General features: G+C 38.5%; 1 protein-coding gene and 1 long non-coding RNA gene across 2 annotated transcripts in view; one reads left to right on the top strand and one right to left on the bottom strand.

The window, feature by feature from the left end:
- LOC309662482 overlaps nucleotides 1–23,110 on the bottom strand; it is a 437,456-nt gene that overhangs the window by 322,237 nt on the left and 92,109 nt on the right. The gene's annotated exons all lie outside the window — the stretch shown is intronic.
- The window catches only part of LOC309662410 (sodium channel protein type 1 subunit alpha-like), an 89,041-nt gene continuing 66,523 nt past the window's right edge, over nucleotides 593–23,110 (top strand). The window contains exon 1 of the mRNA XM_082465226.1: nucleotides 593–7,622. The gene's annotated coding sequence lies outside the window, so the exon portion shown is untranslated. The remainder of the gene's footprint in view (nucleotides 7,623–23,110) is intronic.

Here is a 23,110-nt window from a genome sequence, read left to right as displayed (position 1 = left end):
GAGCTGGGTCTTGGTGCTGAGATGAGGACCTCCAGGAGACCTCACTCCGATGAATATTCCCTGGGGTCTGAGGTTCTCTGGTCCTGGAGGTCCCCTCCTGCCCACCTCTCCTGATCTCCCCAGCCTCCCTCCTTTGCCCCCAGGACCCACGTAGCCTGGAATGGGCTTTGGAGGGCAGGAGATTGGCCTGGGAGCTCAGCAGGTTCCCCATGCCCGAGTGGATGGGGCACATGCCTTCCACTCTCCCCCCGCCTGCCTCTCCTGTTCTCTCCTGGCCTCCCTCCTGCACCTTAGGACCAACCCAGACCAGAGGGGCCCTCTGAGGGCGTAGGACCTGGCCTGAGAGCCAGGCAGACTTCCCCGGCGGTTGGGCAGGGGAAACGCTGGGCGCAGTCCCACTCCCCTCTGATCCGAGCCCCCCAAGGGTCCCTCCAGCTATGGGAACCCCTTCCTCCTCTCAGCCACCCCTCAGGGGCTCTGGTCCTGTCCAGCCTCCACCTCTCCTCCCTCCTCAGTCCTCCCCACATCCTACCGGTTCACTTGGGGGTTCCTCCCATCCCCTTGAGTGTCGGGGTCCCCCACTAGCATCCGGCAGGTGCCCTAGTTGTGGGGAGACACAAACTCCATTTCTTTTCACACCACCATCTTGACTCTGCCCCTCATCTTTATTATTAATAATCACAATTTTTATTGCATGGAACGGTTATTAAATGCATAGTGTTTCCCAGGAAGGCTTCATTTTAGGTGCTGGAAATTCAAAAATGAATAAAACCCAGTACTGGTTCTTAAGTAGTTGACCAGTTAGTTGAGCGAAGTGGTATAGAAGCAAACATATTTATTAAAGTGTCATATAAACACACTAGGGCTTTATAGGTCACAGTAATATCCCAACAGTCAGTAATATTTTCTACTTGGATGGGGTAGAGGTATCCGAAATGCTGCTTGAAAAAAACTGGTCCTTAAACCTTATAGGTTTCACTGATGATGGGAAAGGCAAAGCCAGGGATGTTGGGTGAGGGGAAAAAAGTGACCCCAACAGAAGGAACAACCTGAGCAAATTGGTAGAGTCATGAAATAGCATAAAGATTTCTCATACCTGCAAGTTTCAGTGAGACTGAAACACTGGCCAAAATAAGTGAGAAGGAAAGTAAACTGTTTCTTTTGATTTGATCTGAGAACTATTCATAGATCTGGAAGGAAATTCCTGAGTAATGCTAACTATGTGGAGGTGGATTGGTATTAGAATGTGGGGATTCTGGGAAAGACAGGACAGTGTAGTCATGGCAGCCCTTTAGGGCTACAACAGAGGTAACCTGACATATTGATGAAGAACCAGGGCTGCGCATGCTGAGATGCTACCCAGGAAACCAACTTGGAAACGAGAAAATACCAGAAAGGACAAAAATTGAGCATGTCTCTTCCTTCTTCCCAGGTACCCCTCTCCCCACATCCTCCCATCCACACACATATTCCAACCTGGATGATTCTCCTTTTTATCTAAAAGCTTAGGTATTCCGGGGTGTGTGTGTGTGTTTAATGACGAATGGCAACCGGGAAGGAGAAAATAAAGCTTTTTTTTGAAGGGTGCCTCTTTCTAGTTTAAGAAGAACACCTGCTTTGAATATATTCTAGCAGGTTTAGAAGAGAATCCAAGACTGAAAATATGGAAAGGCAAAATTATAAATCTACAAACACCCTGGTTCATTAGCCACTGATTACAGAGCAAATTTAAATGAAAGCAGTCTCTGGATTGCCTAGGGATTCATCCTCAGCACCAGTCAATGTATTCATTCTCTCTCTCTCTCCCCCAATCTCTCTGTCTCTCTTTCTTTTTGTCTCTGTCTCCTTCCTCCCTCCTTCTCTCCTTCTCTCCTCCTTTTCTCCTGCTGGAAGTCGTCTGATTCAGAGCAACAGATGCAGTGCAGAACAGCAATAGATACAAAACCCCAACAATGAGCTTAAGAAAACCTCATCAGCGCTGGCCACCATTCATGTTAGTCACCACATTAGCTGGCCCGTCTTATTGTCCACATGTTTAGATGGACAAACTGGACTTTGGATTGTGGCATCACTGATGTGCCGTTGCTTTTCCCCAGCTCCCTAAGTAAAGAGATCACTTAAAATAACCAGATTCCTCGGGCCACTACCACACGGACTGAGTGAGCCTCATCCTTGTCAATTCCAACACAGACTCAAGGGCACTAATTTAAACATACCTGCTCCAGGTATGTATCAATAATATATTTTTCAGACCACTTCCCTGTGTTTCTACTGATACCTAGTCTACTTCTTAATTATTACAGAATAGCCTTTTAACTATTTAGGGTTTATCTCAGAGGTCTCTAGAATTTTCTTTTTCTAGAGCTGAATCTTTGTCTTTACCACCCCAGTTTTCTTATAATATCAAGTCACTTTCATTCAGTTCCATGTTCTCTCTCTATGTCTCTCTCTGTGTCCCTTTCTCTCTTCTCCCTCTCCCTCTCCCTCTCTTTCTCTTTCTCTCTCTCTCCGCCCTTCCGCCACCCACCCGCATACACACCACTTGTACTAAGCCCTCTGGAAAGTGTAAAAGAAGTTTATAATCACCTCAGGCTGATTAATTGAGCTATTAGTGTTGAGACAGATATAGTTATTCTTTTTCTCCTTCTTCCTTATTAAGAGAACCCCAGTTTTGTTTGAAACATCTAACAATCCAACTTGAAAGCTATCTTTCCCAGCTTCTTCTCTTGCCACTATAAGTGGCCATATAACAATTCTGGCCAGTGAGACCCATGAAGAAGTCTGCTGAGGATTTCTGAGAAATTCGCTTTCCTGATACAGGTTCTAACCCTTCCTCATATTTTCTTACATCCTGCCTGAAATGCCAAAGTGATATCCAAGCATTAGCTGGATGTTATGTTCAGAATGGATTTAGAAAATGTTCTTTCAAAATTCATATAGACAAGCCATGTTTCTCATAGCATGTGGAACTGTTCCAATTTGGGGTACTTTATTTAAAATGTAAAACTATAGACCTGAATTTCAGGTACTATAATGTAAACATTTGAATACCTGTACTAAAGTTTCTCCAATCTCTGTAGGTGGAAGGAAAAGGATGTGATCCCATTTCCAGGTGCAAAATATAATCACTCATGCCACCAACACAAGAAGACATCCCCTACGCCCACTGTTAAATCCTCTCAGTTCTCTAATTTAATCTCAAAACACAATAATTGGCAAAAGATGATATATTTTCAAAAGATGCTTCAACTGCAAAGATGAAAAGTAGGCAGAGAGAGCTTGATGACCATAAGAACTTGTGCTCCCTTCTGAGAAATGGCTGCCCAGCCAGGGACAACGTTTCTCAGCCTTCCATTGCATCTAGGAGGAGCTATGTGACTATTCCTCTCCATTTAAATATAAGCCAGTCATGTGTACCTCTTCTGGGCTGAAGAGGTATGTGTAATTCTTCATGATCTCTTTTTGTCTGTTAGCTTACTCTAGAGGCAGGAGGAGGCACAAAAAGCATCCATGAACATCACATGGAAGGCCACCTGCCAACCAGGAACAACCACATAGATCTTTGCGTGAGTAAGAAATACAGTTTCATTGTACTAAGCTACCAAGACTTTTGGATGTATTTGTTGCCGAAGCTAGTGTTACTCTAATTAATATAAAGGGCAAAAATTAAAACCTCACATTTTACTGAGCTAAACCTGAGATAACCGAAAAAGTATTAAAGTGATTGAGCTGACCTAGAAATAATTACGTTTTCTGCCATTAGGCAAAAATGGGACAGTAAAATAGAAATTAAATTAATTTATAGGGAAATGAAGAAAGTTGCAATTTTGTTCTCCCTTGAGTTTGCGACTTGTAAAACTCATACCTGCCAGGTACTAAACATATTTTATTTTTGCTGTTTCCAGTTAGGCTGGGAATAGTCTTGGTGTTCTGCAAAGAATTTCCTCATTTATTTCTGTAAGAAAGTGAAATAAATACCATGCTCCTCATGGCTATTCAGTGAAGTAGAAGCTACTGAAATATTCAATTTTTTTCCGAATAGGTTATTTCAAGGTGATTGTGACTTGGGTTCAGAAGTCAACTATCTTCCTTTAAAAGTTAAGTTTGGTAGAAACTATGAATGCCATCATTTTTTTTTCCTCTAAAATTAGAGAGCTTCTATTCTTCTGTGCCCAGGAACCCTCTATAAGTTTAAAGTAAAACTTTTGGCTTGAGGGTTCATTTTGTTCCAGGTTTTTTAAAAGATATCAGTATTATTCCAGACAATATAAAGAACAGCTTCTGGTTTAGAGAGGCGCTCTTGTGACCTAGTTGGGTTATCTGATAAAGTTTTCCATGGCTCAGCGGGAGGCGCCATGTGCTTTTCAGTCTAGCTGATTCCAACAAGACAACAGACGAAACTGAAACAAATGAAGAAAAGCCTCTTTTCTAAATTAGTGAGACACCATTTTACTTAGTAGTTGCATAAATTTTAAGGGTTAGAGCTTTAATTCAGTGTCCATTTAATCTTTTATAGAATCTTTCCAGAAAGAAACAGTTTTAGACAACCTTGATTGTGATTATGGGCTGAGTATGAGGTGAAATGGCAGATGGGATTCTTTTCCCTTTTTCATTCTGAAAAGTTTATCTCCAGCTTTCTCTTTGTATCTGTTTGACTATGGTGTAGTTATAAATCCATTGTTTCCCAGGTAACATTCTATTGCAAAAGTAGGATAATTTTTTCCATAGAAGAGCCAGATATAAAATAAGAAAACTTTTCCTTCTTTTGGAAGATAAATCAGCTTAGACTAAATGATCACACTTTAGGATTTTCCCAGAATCACCAAAACTGTATGCTAAGGGAGAATGGATGTTGGGAAGCACCTCACTTTGCCTTAAAAACAGAACCCCAGCTCTGTTGGGGGTGGCAATGAGTTCAGCTAAAAACACAATTATTCCAGAGTCCTCTCACCCCCAGGAGGGGTGGCATTTTTTACAGTTACAACCCAGAAGACATAAGTCAAATTCTCTTCTGGGAAAGCTCTTGGAGAAAGCTGATCCAGCTGGCACTTGCCTTTTGCCTTTTGCCTTTTGCACTTTCTGTCCTCCTGCCTAGAATGTAGTCAGGATGCAGGAGGTAGGGAGCCATTCTGAGACCACAGGGCAACAAATCAGAGGATAAAGGCCACATACTAAGGATGGCCAAGTGGAAGGAAAAATGAGCTTAGAGCCCTGAGGACTGTGAGTCTGCCAGGACTGTGAAATCCTAACTTAATGTCACTTGACCTTAATGTCACTTGTTTCAACTTAATGTCACTTGAGTAAAACAAAACCTCTATTTGGTTAACCTAGTGAAAGTTGGATTATCTCTTATGGGCTGTCAAACCTATACCAAGTTGATCTAATTAGGTGGCAAGGAATACACTAAAAAAAAATTTGTAAGAACAGTTTCTAAACAAGTATTTCAGAAGCATTCATTTACTTTGGCACTTATTTAAGAGATACATTTGTAAATCATTCCTATACATTCCTTAAAATGACTCCTCCAAGGAATTCTACTTGGCAATAACATATGCAACTCTCATAGAAGAGTCAATATGGATGCATTTCACCCCTCCATTTATTTATTCAGCAAACATTTATTGAGGGCACAGTAACCCCTGTGCTGTGGGCAGGGATGCAAAAATGAAAAACAAGTGCCTGACTACAAAAGGCTCAGTTTGCTTGAAAGTAACAGGACAAAATCTCTTTTGAAACATTCTCTTTTCCAGTCCTTTGCTTCCTATGGGTTATTTCACGTACATGAGCTCTCCAAGAGATGGATAAGCCTAGCACCACAATCAACATTAACAAAATAAAAGAATTTGAGCCACCAACATGGTATCCAGTGCTAAATGTTCAGAATACTATTTCATAATTTGAAATTTTAGTTAACTATCATACCAGTATGTTCATTACAGTTGTGAGAAATAATTGAAGAAAATTTCTCATTCTGTCCACTACAAAACTTGTTTTTCAAAAATCAGAATACTGCTAGAAGCAGATATTTAATGCTATTCCACTTTGTTCTCTGTCATTCCTATGATAAAAAAATTATTGTACATCAGGTCTTTATACCAATACTAAAGGACAATTATTCACTGTGGTATGGTCAGCAAAATACCGGTGACTGTCAAGAAAACCCCTTTCTACTCACTTCTTCCTTTGTGTCACCATCAGCCCATCATTTAACTTCTTTCTACCTCTGTTTCCTTAGGGGTTACATGATGGGGTGGAATTAAACTATTGTGTTGTTTCGTAGACCTAAGCTTCTCTTATTTCCCTCCTCTATTCTCAGTGGGATGCATTAGTAGACAAGTTTCCTGACTAAGAGCAGCACATTAAGATTATTTTTAAAAGATGCATGGCTTCTCTTCTGTTTCTGTTGCCTTGGGAATTATATATCTTAGCCCATATCCCATACAAAACCACAGTTCTATATATAATTAAACAATATAATATCATATTAATAATACCATATCACTTTACTCAGGATCAGAATATAGGACTGGTTTTATTATTTCCAGGTTTTAAGGACCTAACTTGTATTGCACGCATTTGAGGTAATTGAATGAAAATTAGATGTAGAGTACATTGTTTTTAATTTGTTGTTCAAAAGTATCCCCCAGATATCCAGGCGTGAGTCTAAGAAAGCTTATTTAAAAGCACAGTGATCCTCTTGCCTCATTCTGAGAAATTGCTTTCAAAGTCTAAAAAAAGATTCATTATACGCAAAATCTGAATGCTGAAATTCAAATCCTTTTAGTATAGACAGTAGAAGTAATTAACACATTTGACAGTTATCTGCAAACCACCACAAAGAGGTACCTGCTTCTGTTACTACTTTCATGAAAATATCTGAAAGTGAAATACATTAAGCACAACCTGTTTAACCCACCGCATTCTGAATTTGATACACAGGAATATAAATGCTATCATCTTGCTTACAATAAGATGTTCAAGGGACATGAACACTCTTTACAAATCCTTTAGTTATCGTCCTGCAAACCAACTCACACCTGCAAACCAACTCACACCTGCAAGTATTCCTCTATTACAAATACACATATTCCCCTATACTTACCACAATGAGTTAAAGGTAGACAAAAGCTCCGTGGTAGCCTTTGAGTCATTACTTTGCTTTACCATTCCCTTCATTTGAGGTGTCATGGCACAGTCCTTTACAGACAGCCAGTCATTCTGTTAGGTTTACTGCAAACCCCGAAAGAGGTATCTTGTACTTGCTGGAAGATTTAGCTTTTATGCTTCTGGTCATTCTCCCCACAAAAAAGAACGAGACCAGTTTCTGAGCTATTCTTAACTGTCCTTCCAAAACATTTGAAAAGAGAAAGACAAGACTTCTTGATTTCCATGCAAACTCCCAGCCTGCCCGCCTGCCTGCTGCTGCCAACACTCTTCACTCTTGCCGGTGATGACATTCAGCAAGCTCCCCAGCTCTGATGCTTCGTTATGTAAGGCTGTCTAGGTCAAGTGTAGGAGACACACTGCTGGCCTGTGAAAACTCATGGAACTCTTCCTTCAGATTAACACTTCAGGGGCTATGGAAGCTGGAGGAAGCTGAGCTTTTACTACATCTTTCGGGGGTAAATATTTTTTGCATGAATCAGTGGTTTATGTGCTATAGTCTTGGCAGATGCCTGTCAGCCATGCTGAGAGGTGTAGAGAGAAATTACTAAGAGATTTCAGTTCTGTCAGCATGCTTGAATAAGCATAGGATGTCTTCTAGCAATCCTAGCTTTAAGACACTTAAAAGAGTAAATGAATCGTAAATTAGAGTTTGCTTATCAAGCATCATCTCTAACTATCGAGGAATGCATGTTGGATTTGATTGTTTAAACTGAATGCAATCCATTTACTCAGAGGCATTGAAGGAGAGCATTATTAGATGAGGCTATTAGCTGTAAGAGATTTACTGCAGTTCTTGGCTGTTACATTGCCCTTGTCTGATTGCAAATTTGCTTCCCTTGTAAATGAGCTTTATGTTTTCCTGTATTTGTCTTCTGTTGTGATTGTTTGTGATAGTATGAGAACGGAGCCTGCATAACCTGGCAGTTATGTGACTTCAACAAATAATAAATCCTGCCTACTTATTCCAAGGTGAATACTGCAGTAGGAGCGCCATTTGATACAAGCCTGACTAGTGTTGGGTTAACTGCATTCGTTCACACTGCTGTGTATGGGGTGCTTGGAAGCATTATCCCAGGTTTAGCATGAACACTTATTTATTCTCTGAGCAAAAGTAGAACGAATATCATGCTGATTCTGTTTTAGACTCTCACACTGTGTCCTGGTACGGGAATTAGTTAAAATGGGAGACTCTTATTGAATGCTGCAGAAAAGCCTGGTAAGATTGTGGCAGCAGTGTGATATTGGGGAAAAAATCTTTAATAAAATTTAACCAGAGATTATGAGACAACAATGGCACCTGATTTAAAGGATAGGTGGTTATTTTAAAAGTTGAAGATAGATACAGCACATTTGAGAGGGTTTGGCTTCCTGCGTGCCCTTGGCAAGCAAAGTTCAGTGCCTTGGACAGGGTGTCGTGATTAGGAAAATAAAGGCTGTGTAAACTGCCTTCGTGATTTTAAAGAGATAAAGAGGATGCTGACTTCTCAGTCATTGGGTGTTTCTAAGTGAAGACCGGCATGAGGCAGGTTAATTGGAGCGCACTAACCAGGTACACAGGTAGTTTTTAAGTATCTGAAATTTGTTGCATTCTTTTAATTAAATGAATGGAATGAAAATGAGTGTTACTAAAATGCATTTCTTTGAGAGTTCTTTTCATTCTATTAATCAAGATTAACAGTGGCACATTGATTATTTCTGATGGGAATATACTGCTTATCATCTTATGCTATATTTAATTGATTAGACATGTACATGTTTTTCTAAATAATTTAAAGAGACAGTTATGGTCCCTCAGGGCCTGACTGTGTATTATTGATGTTCAATAGGCATTTTCCCCATAGACTTAGCTTGGCATAAGGGCCCCATCAGACCGGGTTTTACTTAGCTTGGCATTGAGAATACTCCTCATAAACATAATGTTAACAATAACGCATACATATTTAGTTGTACTTACAGTCTTTTACTTTATATATCTTTAGGATAACACTGTCAGTACTCAAATTGTTTATAAATGATTTTCGTTTAATACCTTTTCTATTGGCTATTGTTAAAAGGAATTCTTTCTGGTAACGTAACTTAAAAGTTATATTCATTTCTTCATTTCTAAAGTAAGGTATGTGAGTTAAGTGAGGTCTAAAGTTAGTTTCGGTTCGGCCATCAGTAGGATATATTCTTCTAAATGTGAATTAGCCCTATTAATTAATCTATGCTAAAGTGAGATGACATCTTTTGGTGAGGTTATGTTTTGTAAATACCTACAATACTAGGCCAGTTGAGTACCTACCAAATGCTAGGCCAGTGGTACCTCAAAGTGTTATCTCCTGAACAATAGCAGCAGCAAAATCACCTGGGAACTTGTTAGGAATGCAGATCCTCAGGCCTTGTTCCAGATTTCCTGAGTCAGAACCTCTGGGCTTGGGGTGGGGCAATTTGTCTTTTAACAAGCCTTCCAGGTGACTGTGAAGCTGCTAAAGGCTGAGAACCGCTACACTGGGCAGGACTTTGGTTAAATCTCATAAAAAATAGTTCTTACTATAATATATTTCGAATAGGTCCTTTTTATATTATTGAATATATTTCAAAGATATGTTACATAATTAAATTTTCTATTTCCCTGGTGGCCCAGATTTCCCGGTGTAAGCAGTACTCTGTTTTAAAGATTTATGCATTTACTTAGTACATCTTCAACCTAAATTTGTTCATAAGAAGCTTTATTTTCCAACAGTTCCATTTTTAGCTTTCAGAAGTTACATAGTGTGATGGGAAAAACACTAGAGGGCCTATCTCTTCTGCTGGCTTGCTGTGTGACTTGGTCTATGTCACTGACCCACTCTGATGTTCAGTTTTTTATCTGTAAAATGATAGGTCGGCATAGTCAGGGCTTCTCAGCTCAGCACGACTGACATTTCGCTGTGGGGTGTGTCCTGTACATCCCATAATGTGGGGCAGCATCCCTGGCCTCTACCCAAAAGGTGCCAGTAACAACCCCCAGTTATGACAATCGAAAATATTTTCAGACATGAACATGTCTCTCCTAAGGGCAAAATTGCCCCTCCTACCTCCTCACGTCCTAATCATCCCCTCCCCATGTTTGAGAACCATTGTTAACTCCTCTACATAAAGTTCTATTATACTAAATAATAAAACAATGTATAATTTCTCCTTTTGGAAGCAGGCAGGTTAAAAATTCCAAATGAATAAATAGATATATGTCTTACTTGTATAACTCAGCTCTAAGCTCTTTGTCCCCTTGAAGAGTTAGGCATAACTGTCTCAAATCCCTACCAGTTCCATAGTCTGTGGAGGTCCCAAACCCTTCTGCACTTTCTCAGGGACTTAAAATCTTGCATCCTCCTCTATGTCCTGGAGTCCTAGCTCCATGTATACTCACCACTCTAAAAAAGTGACCCAGATTCCATCTGTCACTAGTTTCTACCAGGGATTTATGCATACCAATCATCTTTTGAGTTAAATAGATTTCACTAAGGATTTGGGCTGCTCTTCCCCTTATTCTCTTTCCTTTCTCTACCATCTCTGCTCCCCACCCCCTCCCTGCAAGATGTTCTGAGAACTGCAAATTCTTTTCCTTCTAGTGTGCCTGGTAGTCCAGCTTTCCACAGCTCTTATATCTGGATGTAAATGCCCAAACCCATCAAAGAATTTAGAAGATTAAGGCCCTTCAGTTTAGGACTTTCTCCCCTTCATGGAAGGCGGTTGAGGTCATGTTCTATAATCACAAAATCATAAAGTCATGGGGCTGGAACAGGTATCGAACTTAAGTTCATTTACATGTCTTTAGAAGTGATACTGAATGATCGCTCTTGGTCCATAAAATTATACATTTGCATGCTAGAGTTTCAGAATTTTAAATTATATCTGCCCATGAATTGTTACCTCAGACTGTTCAGCAATTTAGTCCAGGCATCTTCTGGAGCTGATATGCGTGGTGGAAATAGATAAGCCACACACACACACACACACACACACACACACACATTTTCCCCCCAAGAGTTAGAAATTCTTTTCAAAACGTATTGTACTAAAAATTCAAATTGTGTTATTCTAAGATATCTGTGAAATAAGGGACTTAATCTAAGACGTAGATTTAAAAATGTACCAGGTAACTATATTTTGATTAATCAAAATAATAATATCTTATGTTTGAATGATTGTGTCTGTATTTCCAAGTAATTTTATAGACATGGTCCTTTCTCAGACCCACAGCCACCCTATAAGATTGGTCCCATTAGTGTTTTCACTTTACAGAGAGGAAAGTAAAAGCTCAGTATCTCCAGATGTCAAATCTACTTCTCTTTCTACTATTCTACAAGGCAAGACTCCCTAGTGTATGTAGTTTCAACATATTGGTGAGTATAATTTCTAAGTGTTTTCTGATAAAAACCTATTTCAAGGGTCTTCCTGCTCCAAAGCACTCAGTATAAGGACTGAGATGTACTACCAATTTTTTGTTTTGGTTTCTAGGATTAATACATTTTCCCCAATTTATCATACATTTATTTGTATAATATGCTTAATTGATTGTTCTTCATATGTATTACTAAAGTGCTTATGGAATGATTTCAACACACCATTTATTATACTCATCATAGTCACCTGCATTATGTCACTTAATGCTACCTAGTTCCTTTGTATTTTGGACTTTACATAGCTCTATTCACTCAGGTCAATTAAATAGCAACTTGCCAATGAGATCTAGAAGGAAAAAATCAAATTCCAAAAGGAAGAAGTGGTTCACTTATGGCTGCAATACATTTGGAACTCTTTGCAACTCTCAATCATTCATGCTGCTTTCTTTATTTACCTTGAGCAAAAATCTTTTGGGTTTGATACACAGAGTTTCTCAGATTTACAACATGAAAAATTATTCCCAACATCAAATATAAATTCTTCTTTTAAATGACTCGTTTCCCAACACCAGGATCATACAGTCACTTCCAGCTTTATTTGATCTTAAAGTAAATACCCGAGAAGAACTTAAAAGATCTTTTATTCCATTTTGGAATATTAATTCAGGGGAAAATTATACAATAATAGAGAATAATTTAAATATATATTAAATACAATGAATTTCAAATGAACTGGTAGTATATGTGAATTCTATTTTTTCTGAAGCTGTGACTCAGCTCAATATTAGAGTCTTCTGTTGAGAGTGGAAGTTCTCAAGCTACACCCTACCCCAGTAGAGTTAGGGGTATAAATGTCTTGTCAGACAATCCCCTTCCTTATCACTGGTTAGCTCTGTGACCACGGACAATTTATTTAACCTCTCTGAAAATCCCTTTAGCTGCCAGGTGGGAATGGTACTATCCCCTTGTCAGAATTCAAAAGAGATAATGTATGTCAAGTGGTTTATTGCAGTGTCTTTCACATATTAAACGTGTTCAGAAAATAATCGTTTATAATAATATTTGGCATCAGACAGTCCCAAACATATCAAGCTGTCCCAGGGTGTCCTCCTAGTATAATATCTTCTGAGCAAAGAGGACATTTATATCAATATCAGGATCTGGGACTCAAAAGATGCTAGATTCAAGGACAAATGTTCAAAGAACTGAGGCATCAGGAACTGGAGATTAGTTGGGATAAGGATAACCAAGGATGGACGGTTACCTGGACTCTCTCACCTTGCCCCTAAAGATAGTTTTAAAAATGCAGTATCCCAAGATAACTAGCCAACCCTATGTCTAGTATTTTTACTTGTTTTTTCTAATATGTCAGCCCCTATTCTTTCAAAATTATATTATCAGGGTAATAATCATTATATTACATATAATCATATATTATTATAATATATTGAATAATATAATACAATCACTGTATTATATATAATTACATATGATTTAATTATATAATAATTACATAATTATATAATTATATTATCAGGATTATAATCCTTTGAGAGATTTGAAAAGCCTAGGAAGTGTAGAAATTTTTCTTCAGAGTAGAAGGAACAACTATGGGGAGAGAGTACCTATGACTGGAAAAGAAACTTAAAATCCCACTGATTTACTTAATTTATTTTGAGAAATGGTTTGGACCTAAAGATAAAGCCAAACAAAATTTCTACCAAGCTAAGTTAAATTCTTTGACAATTGAGAGCATAAATTAAATAATTCCTCAGATTTTTTTCTAATTCTAATATTCTATGTAAATGAGATTAACTCTGGAATATGAGCATCCAAATATCAACCAAATCCAAGATGATTAGATTTAATAGACCCATTTCATATATCCATTAATAATTAAAAATAAGTGACTCAATACTGCCATTTTAATCATTTATCCTACAATGCATCACTAATCACATATGTCTCATGATCTGGAATTTGTCTGATAAATATGCTGATTTGTGAAAAATTAATCCTTCTTGTTTTTTAAAATGAAATTATGGTTTTCTGATAAAGTGACATTATATTTTATGTCCAAAAAGTGAAGTAGTGAAATAGGATATCTGAAAGAGTTGTCAGTGTTTCGTTGGGATTGTCTCATTTGGGGATACAAGGAAAATAGAAAAGGTATCAATCTTCTGTATGAAATTTTCTAAAGAATATTACTGTGATTATATAATACTGGGATAAGGGAAATGTGCAGTTTCTAGTAAAAGCATTAGAGAAAACTTTATATTAGCACGATCAGGACATCAGAAAGAAAAGAAATGTTTTTGTCTCCGGATTTTCTAACCATTGTCCTCCTGACAATTAGTCAGCCCTCTCATACCCACATCCACCTTGTCTTAAGTGGTTTTAGTAGCAAATAAGCCAATTATAAGGACTACTAGTATTGTCAGTGTTCTGACAGGAAAGAGATGGCTCCCTCAAACTGGTGGAAAGAAATAACAAAATACTTTGTTTTAGCATTTCAGCATCATACTCTGCTGGTTTCCGTGTGAACGTGGTTCCATCCTTCCTTCTGTAGCAGGTGTGCTGGGCGCTATGTGATCTGGCATCTACCCACCTACCCAAACTCTAAGCATTTCCACAGTCCCAACCTGAAATCTGTCTGTACACAATATTTCCTCTTCTTGGAACACATTTTCTCTTTCTCCTCCACACATCTTTGTGTTTCTCCTAGTAAAGTCCTATAGGAAACTCTCAGGCAAAGTCAAGACTTGGCCTAGATTTCACTTCCTGGTTAACAAAGTAAGAAGCTTGATAATTCCTAATGAGGGCAAAGGTGTGGGAAACAGGTCTTTTACGCTGCTGCTGGAGTATAAAATGTTGCCATGCCTTTGGAGGAAAATCTAGTTATATCCACCAAAGTTAAAAGGCATATTCCCTTCCACTCAGCAGAACCATTTCTTGAGAATGTAGCTACAGAAAAATGGGTACGAGTGGGAAAACCATTTGTAAAGTAATGTTTGCACCAGCACTGTTTGAAGTAGTAACAAAACAAAACAAAAACTTAGCTTCCTCATCTATAAAATAATGATAATAATAATAGTACCTATTTCATGAGATTGCTGTGAGGTTTCAAGGTCCTGGCATATATTCATTATTATCCTTCTTAAATCATTATCAGAATTGATTTGAAAATACTAACGTCTAAGTACCTACCATATAGTAGGCACTGTGCTAAGGGTTAGGGTATTAAACAGAATCTCTTATCCTGAAGATTTTATTCATTTCCTTAAAATAGTTTAATTTCATTTGTTTTGTACACAAAGAGAAAGAAGTGTTTTTTAGAGATATGACGGGACACATTGTTATTTCCCCGCTTCCCACCAGCCCTTCACATCTGTGGAACTTGCAAGTCATCCTTGCTGTGCATGCAAAGGAATGGAAGTTTTAATCAGGAGCATGTGAATGAAAGGACTATATACAGAGTAGGTTCAAGGGACCAAAACAAGATGATGAGGCCCAGGGACATGCACCAGTGGGGAGGACTAAATATGCAAATGGAGAGAGCAGCATTTCCAGAGCCCAGCAAGAGCTGGAGCCCTGGCAGCAGCTGTAGAATGCAAAGTCCAGAGAAGGGAATGGTGAGAGTGGTGAAATGTCAGGTAGAAGTCAAACAAGGGGCGAGTCTCCGGAAAGACCCTCAATCCCCAAAGGCTACTTTCCATGGTTAGACATAATCTGGGAGCCCTAGTCTTCTGGGTTCTTTTGGGTTTAGCCCAAGGAAGGCATTGATAGAAAGTTGAGGGATTGCCCCCACCACCCCCTACTTTCTAGTCTAGGTGGCTGCATTCTCCTCTGGTAAACCTCCTGCTGAGGTCTGCCAAAGCTCCAGCTCTCACTGGGAGCTGGGGCTTCCATTTCCTCTGTTATTGAACTCGGGTTCAGCTGCTTGCCATTCAAAAGCCAATAATTCAAGAGGCAAGTGTCAATAGACAGCAAAGATTCCTTAACCAGAAAAGTTGGCAGTCTGGGGAGAAGCTGGACTTATGTCCCAGGACCAACTCCTAAGATTCTGCTCAGCAGTTTTTAAAGGGAAAAAAGGGAGAAGAATCTCAGTGAATCGTTAAATGGGCAAACAGGAAAAGGGCAAAAGAGCTGCTTTCACCTCCTTGCCTGTTAAGACCCAGGGGTGTCTGGCTCTCTCCACTCTTGGTTCCTGCGTGCTTCATCAACCATCTGAACGTACTTAGCATTTTTTTCCATTAAATTGTATTCATTCAGCCCCTTTTGAGTGTAGACTCTATTTTCTGCCAAGATCCTGACTAAATCAAAGGTGCAATTTTAAAGCAATAGATGTTTCACGGAAGTGTAGCTCTGTTGTGACACCCTGGAGAGGAGAATCTGGGCAGATGAAATTATGGATAAAGGTACTGCTGTCTTGTGGGGCAGCAACTACCATGTGAAGTAGGGCAAATGGTTTTCTGAGTTTTATCATTGCTGAAGTCATGGAAAGATCCACATTCTGTATTTGCTTAGTTGCAGCAAAACTAAGGGGAGCAGAAATGTAAACGTAAATGGTCACATCCCATATATGTTAATTAAAGAGGTGCAGACCCAGAAGGAGCCCTTTCCTGCTTATTCAGCTTGTTCTTCCCTACAGAGAGGAGGAATACAGGTTTCTGTGAGGTAATGATAACAACCAGAATATAAGACTTTCAAAGAGACTGAATGGAACATGGAAACAAGTGTATCAGTCTTTGAGCTTCCTTATGTATCAAGTGCCATGGAAAACACTGAGACAAAGTGATTCTGTCATTTTAGCATCCCATAATGAGCAGATGAATCCGGTTGTCTTTAATCCAACTGTAGACAACCAGGTACGGGAGTCTGCACATTGGCATGGGAGTACAGCGCCCCAGCACCTCTCTCCCACACCTGAGACCCAAAGGATCCCAGGTGTCCGGTGCTGTGCTATCTGATATGAATAGGGACCATCCCAAGAGTAGTAACTCAGTTCATGAGCCGCAAAATTTCTAGGCATTCTAGGAAGACTAGACTAAATGTAATTACCATCTGGTCTTTCATGTGCCTTCTCCCCCACTCACTCGCCAATCTATTCTAAAGAGTGTGAAGCCCTGAAGTGGGCCCTGAAGAACCTCTGTCCATTATGTGGCCTAAGGTGGAATTCTTGCATTTCCCAAGGGAAGGGAGGAGGAGAGATGTAATCGTATGTGATTTGTGTGCATTTGTGAATGGATTTCTAAAGATCAGAACTGCTTAGGACTGTGTGAAAGGTGTAAATTTCCCAGAGAAACAGGGCAGCACCTAATCCTAATGACATGCATACATTATGAATAGCTTTGCTATGCTCTTTGGTAAAGTCAGTGGCTTTCCGCCTTTGAACATGAAAGGAAAAAGATGTTAGTAAGAATCCTTTAGGGGGACAGGAACTACATGTTTGCTTATGCTAAGTTATGGTAAAGTTCAGTTTTATTCTGTAAATAAAGAGTTGTCTTCATAAATATCAGCTATTTCCTTTAGTTTAAATAAAGTCCTCTTTATAAAAAAAATCTAATTAAACCTCTTCAATAAATAAAGTGATGTGGTTGATTTAAAGATATACTAAAATGGCAAACATGTTTTGGTTCCAATAAGTAATCAAGCATATTTTTCTTAGCACTAGCTTTAACTGACTCATCTCTACAAAGGGGGAAATTGCTGCATGAAATAGATCAGGCGAAAACCAAGCATAATGTTTAATTGACTTAAGAGGATAGGAACGAGACAGAAGAGAATCCAGCACAGTAACTTAATTTTTTATAACTGTTCATGCATTTTCTTAATTTACACTGATATTTCTTTTCTCTCTTTAATCTCCTGTGGCAGTAGATCTGGACATAATGCTTTAAATATTGTGATCTTTGATCTTATTTCAAGAGCAAAAGCTTTATGAAGCCTTTATATATTTAGAGAAGGAGGCATAAAGCTTAGGCATGTGAAACATTAAATTTTGTTTTCATATATGAAAGATAACTGCCATATATATATGGTTTATCAGCCTAAAGAAACAGACAATACATTTTTAGATTACATTTTGGCTTTTCAAAGAAATTATACAGCTTCAAGACCATTTGCTTCCTGGATATTTCCTGGCACTCTTTTTGGGTCTGCATTTCTGAAAGCTGTCAATGTTACACTCTGAGTACCTGATACTCACGTCCTTGAACTTGAACATCTTGTGGTTAATATTTAAGATCAGTATGTGGAGCTAGACTGAAGGAAGGTCACTTTCTCTATCCTTTGCTAAAACCAATGTTGGTTAGTCTGTCACCTTCTTAAACAGTAACTGCAATCCTACACTTCATCACATCCATCTGTCAAAACATGAGTGAACATCAATTGTGGCGTATCTAGAAATACTCCACTCACTTGCATTTTGCTTCTTATATGCTGATGCACCTACTCAATATTAATTTCCTTCATAGTTAGACTGTGGAAAAAAATTGAATGGACTCTTGTGGGATAAAACTAGCTAGGTGACCTTGGTCAAGTCACATCACTTCTCTTGACATCATTCTTCATATCTAAAGTAAAATCCCTTGTCTGAGTAATCTTTAAGAACTTTCCAGCTCCACACTTCCTCAAAAGTTATCATCTCGGTAGAGAAGTGGTGAAGATAATATTTATGTCAGTTGACATTCTGTTTTATAAGGTTTGAAAACGTTATTTTATCCTACCTGTAAATTGTAGTGGCATTTCATTCTGGAATTTTGATTCATCAGTAGTCAGCAGATACCATTAGTTCATCTTCAGAAAATACCTTCATTCAACCACAGTCACTGAGATATGTTTAGGAAATAAAATAATAAACAAAACATGGTTCTTGCTCTCAAAGAGATTATGGGGTAGGGTCAATGAGGACGTGCACAGATAAAAGAGGGAGGGGTTGTGGGCAGAGAAGAGGAGGTCTCCCAGCAGAGGAAAGGAAGGAAGCAAAGTATTGAAGATATGATGGCTTCTGGCTTATTTAGGGAAAGGCGAAGAGTTTGTTGTTACGAAAAATGACATTGAGGTTGTCCTCAGTAAATATTGATAGCATACTCTTACACTTTAGCTGAAATAAAAGACCAAAAATAAACCAGGCCCCCAAATAATAAAAGATTGTAAATTGACATTTACATGGAACACTAGAGTGATTTTTTTCATTGGGATGTACATTGTATTAGTTTTAGGTATACAACATAATGGTTTGATATATGTATATAATGTAAAATGATGGAGTTATTTTAAGAGTGTTGCTTGGATGGTTGTATAACAGAGGAAGAATAATATTATATGAAATGATAAAAAGTAGTTTTGTAATTTAATACCCATCTTGAAACAATATTGCAATGCTGATCTCATCAGATGCTTTATATTTATATATTTAATTTCCCTTTGAGAAATCAGGTTTGTGCATTATTATGTCTTGTCCATAAATCCTGTTTATTTGGTGTGGGAATACCATCATTTCCTTCTCCACCACCAATGGCTACCTATGTGACTGAAAGGAAATTGCAGTGAATCTTCCAACAAGTAACTGCCACCCTGGGAATGATCCTCTGTGGATTTATGATTAAATTCTGGCTTTCATTGCTTTGGAAGGAATAGCAGGGAAGGAGTGGAGAATCTGGTGATCTGGGAGAATCTGATGATCTCCATCATAATCCCCTCCCTCTCTTTCTCACTTTAAAATACAACATTGTGGTGAGGTAAGAAAAACCCTTACCGTTCATTTTCCTCCACTACCAGAGGGAGAGTTGGGGGTAATTTTAACAATTTTTTAGAAACTTTTAATAAAATTTCGTGTGCCCACAAACACATCGATTCTATAGACATTTGAGAAACATCTTAGAATAAAATTGGTAATAAAAACAATTCCAATTATATAAGGTCAATATATAGTAGGTGATTTTAAAAAATGACAATCTATGAGTGGGAAATCACAAGCCCATACAGCTTTGATTCAGTAAATTCAAATGGCGGGCCCTCAAATATTTTGGTATCATGTTTGAAAAAATAGTTGATTTTTTTTCCTAGTGGGAAGTATGGACTTTACTACAGTGTTAAATGTTTACCTTCTAGTACCTACAAAATGTTCTGAAACCAAAGGCCTATTTTGTGTTGTTAAGAAATTGTAACTTTAAACTTGCTGAAAAACTCATTGGCTCTAGTCTTCCTAAAAGAGTGTTCTTAATTGCAGTTTCTTTATTTATTTATCTAATAGTCAGTAAATTCCATATTTATTTCTGGCTCATTTTCAAAAAGGATAAATTAACCTGAAAAGTAAAGATAAGAGTTCATATTTTCTGCTAGGAAGTGATTTCTATTTCTAAAACAGTGGCTGCTAAAGGCACTGTGTTAGTGAATGCTTGGGAGAGAGCAAGGAATTGGTAGTAAATCTTTGCAGAATGCTGCATGTTCAAAAAAAGGACTGGGAAACTCATACCTATAAAAGCAAAGCCCTTGAGTGGAGAATGATGTTTACCATGGTATCACATTAGTACTGTGCTTTAGCTGAGTTCCATTTTTCAGTCACAGGGGGCAAAGCCAGGATTTGAAGCCAGGTAATAACACAGTGGTCCTGTGAATTTAGAATCATAAAGTCTGGGTTCATATTCTGACTCTGGTATTTTCTATCCATGTTGGAAGTGTTAACTCACTCCATCAGGAGGCCTGTCACCACCCACAGCCCGTGTGGCGTCACCACTATATCTAGGGGACACCATCCCAAGGTCAGACCACTGTCCAGGTTCAGCTCCAGACACCAGCATCCTGATCCCTTTCCTTCAAGAAGGAAACCAGCTCAGTGAGCCTAGATTCCCAAACAAATTACAGGAGGATCTAGAAATACTTTCTGCCTTAAAACTCTAATGTCATTTATAACTCTGAACAAGGGAATCCAAAATTCAAGACATAATGATTTGACCATTACTTAGGGAAATTTTTGGCCAAAGATCAAGGATGATCCCCTTCTTCCCGCCAGGCCTCAAGTTAATTTAAGAGTTAATTAACTCTTTTTGTAAGGCAGCTAAGTAAAATGTTCAGAACTCCAAGAGCTGGACATCAGGCAGCATGTTTTGATAACAAATTCCCTTTATTTTCTACGCAAGAAAATATTAAATAATATTCAATAAATACTATTTAATAAATATTAATAATAATTGCACTGATTCTTCAGCCTTCTGATGTTGAGCTCTCTCCTTGAACTCTTTCAGAGTTCTCACTGCAGCAGGAGATTCTCCAGGCTGTCTCAGTACTGACAGGCAAAAAGACATGGCATGGCTTTTTCCACCTGAGTGACTTCTCTTCCTCTTTAACACCTAAGATTTATTGACAGTGATGATGTCCCATGACAATATTCCCTTTCTGTATTGGGCACTGAGCAGTGAATTGCTGCCCCTAGCCCTCGTCGAAGCTGTGCCGAAGGAACAATCCAATCCTCATGGCAGAGAGAATGCTTCAAAGACTAAAGGGCATCTCATGCTTTCATCCTCTTTGCCTTGTTAGGAATTCTCTCATAGGAAAGGCACAGCCCAAGCCTCTTAGCCAGTTTAGTAAGTCCATGTATTCACAGGTTTAAGAAGTATTGTCACATAGGAAAGGGCCAGTACTTTCTTTCCACCTTCTAAGATGAAATTACAGAGGATCTCCTGGAATGGCTAACATTCAGGGTGGGAAGAAAAGGGGGGGAAATTACTTGCTCATTCTTTGAAACTGGAAACATAATAGTGGGAAAGAGAAAATTATATCTCAGTAAATTAACTTCCACTCAAAGGTAAATAAAATACAGGACTGGTTCCACAGGGAGTTTAGAATCTGGGAGGCAAATATGTACGTAAAACTCTCCCACGAAGCCAAAAGGGACAAGAGCAGTAGTGTTATAAGGGAACACAGATAAAGACTCATTTTAATTTATCTTTTGCCAACTTTTAGGAATATGTGAGATTAAGTGTATACTACACTAATTTAATAAAAATCTCATACTTTGCCTTTATGCCAGGCCTAATATAAGGAATATTTAAGGTTACCATTGTTGTTAAATTGGCTCAGCTCTGATGAATGAAATGTCTTGTGTACAGAATGACAAGCTACTCATTAAATATACTCATTGTACAATGGGTGTGATGCCAGCCTTTTTTTCCCCAGAGTTTGTCAAAATAGGCATTTATTCTCTTACTCCCAATGCTTTCAAGTTAACAAATAACCACATTCTGCAAAATAAAACACGAAGTTGTTCTGTAATTAACAAAAGAAAAGAGATTCTACCTACTGAGAAAACAAGAAAGACATTAGAGAAAAAAGAATACGTGACCTAAAACATTGGTAGAATTTTCCATGAACAGATGGAAGGAAGCTCTGTCAAGTGAAGATTATGAACAAAGACACAGAGGTGTAAGGGTGATGTGTGCACTGAAAACAGCATGGCTTTCCATTTATCTGATGTGTCAAAGTAAAGAAACTCAACTAGTAAAGGAATTTGATCTGGTTTGTTCACTGATGTAACTTCTGTATCTGGAAATACATGCCTGGCTTCTAGCTGGTGCTTGAAGAAGTGAATAGGTGAGGTGTCAGATGCCCAAACTATGAGCAGTATTTGAGAGCTCTCAAGGGCTAAGGCATTTGGACTCCTGCAGTGTGAGGGAACTGACTAGGATTCTGTAGAGGAACAGAAACCAAGCTCAACTAAGCAGCAATGGAGTTTATTTGTGACTATCAGGACACCCCAAATCAGGAAAGTAGCTCGATTTGGGGAAAGACTAGAGCCAGAAACAGGAAGTCATCAGGAGTTTGCCGGCTCTTTTTAAAAAATTATTTATTTATTAAAAAAATTGTTTTATACAATTTTTAAAGGTTACTTTCCATTTACAGTTATGACAAAATATTGGCTGTATTCCCCGTGTTGTACAGTAGTACATCCTTGAGTCTGTCTTACAACCAACAGTTTGTACCTCCCACTCCCCCTCTCCCCACTGGTAACCACTATTTTGTTTTCCATGTCTGTGGGTCTGCTTCTTTTTGTGTTATATTCACTAGTTTGTTGTATTTTTAGATTCCACATATAAGCAATATCATACAGTATTTATCTTTCTCTGTCTGAGTTACTTCACTTAGCATAATGCCCTTCAAGTCCATCCATGTTGCTGCAAATGGCAAAATTTCATTCTTTTTTATGGCTGAGTATATATATATCTCATCTTTATCCATCTGTTGATGGACACGTAGCTTGCTTGCATGTCTTGGTGGTCGTAAATAATGCTGCTATGAACGTTGGTGTGCGTGTATCTTTTCAGATTAGTGTTTTTGTATTTTTCGGATATATACCCAGGAGTGGTATTGTTGGGTCCTACGGTAGTTCTATTTTTGTTTTTTTGAGAAACCTCCATACTGTTTTCCACAGTGCCTGCACCAATTTACGTTCCCACCAACAGAGTACAAGGGTTCCCTTTTCTCCACATCCTCACCAACATTTGTTATTTGTAGACTTTTTGATGATTCTGGCTCTGTCTTTTGTCACTATTTCCTCTTCCACACCTGCATGATTC

The sequence above is a fragment of the Balaenoptera physalus genome (assembly GCF_965194825.1).
Source record: "Balaenoptera physalus genome assembly, chromosome: 6".
NCBI lineage: Eukaryota > Metazoa > Chordata > Mammalia > Artiodactyla > Balaenopteridae > Balaenoptera > Balaenoptera physalus.
The sequence above is the reverse complement of the archived record's forward strand: the minus strand, read 5'-3'. Positions and strand labels throughout refer to the sequence as shown.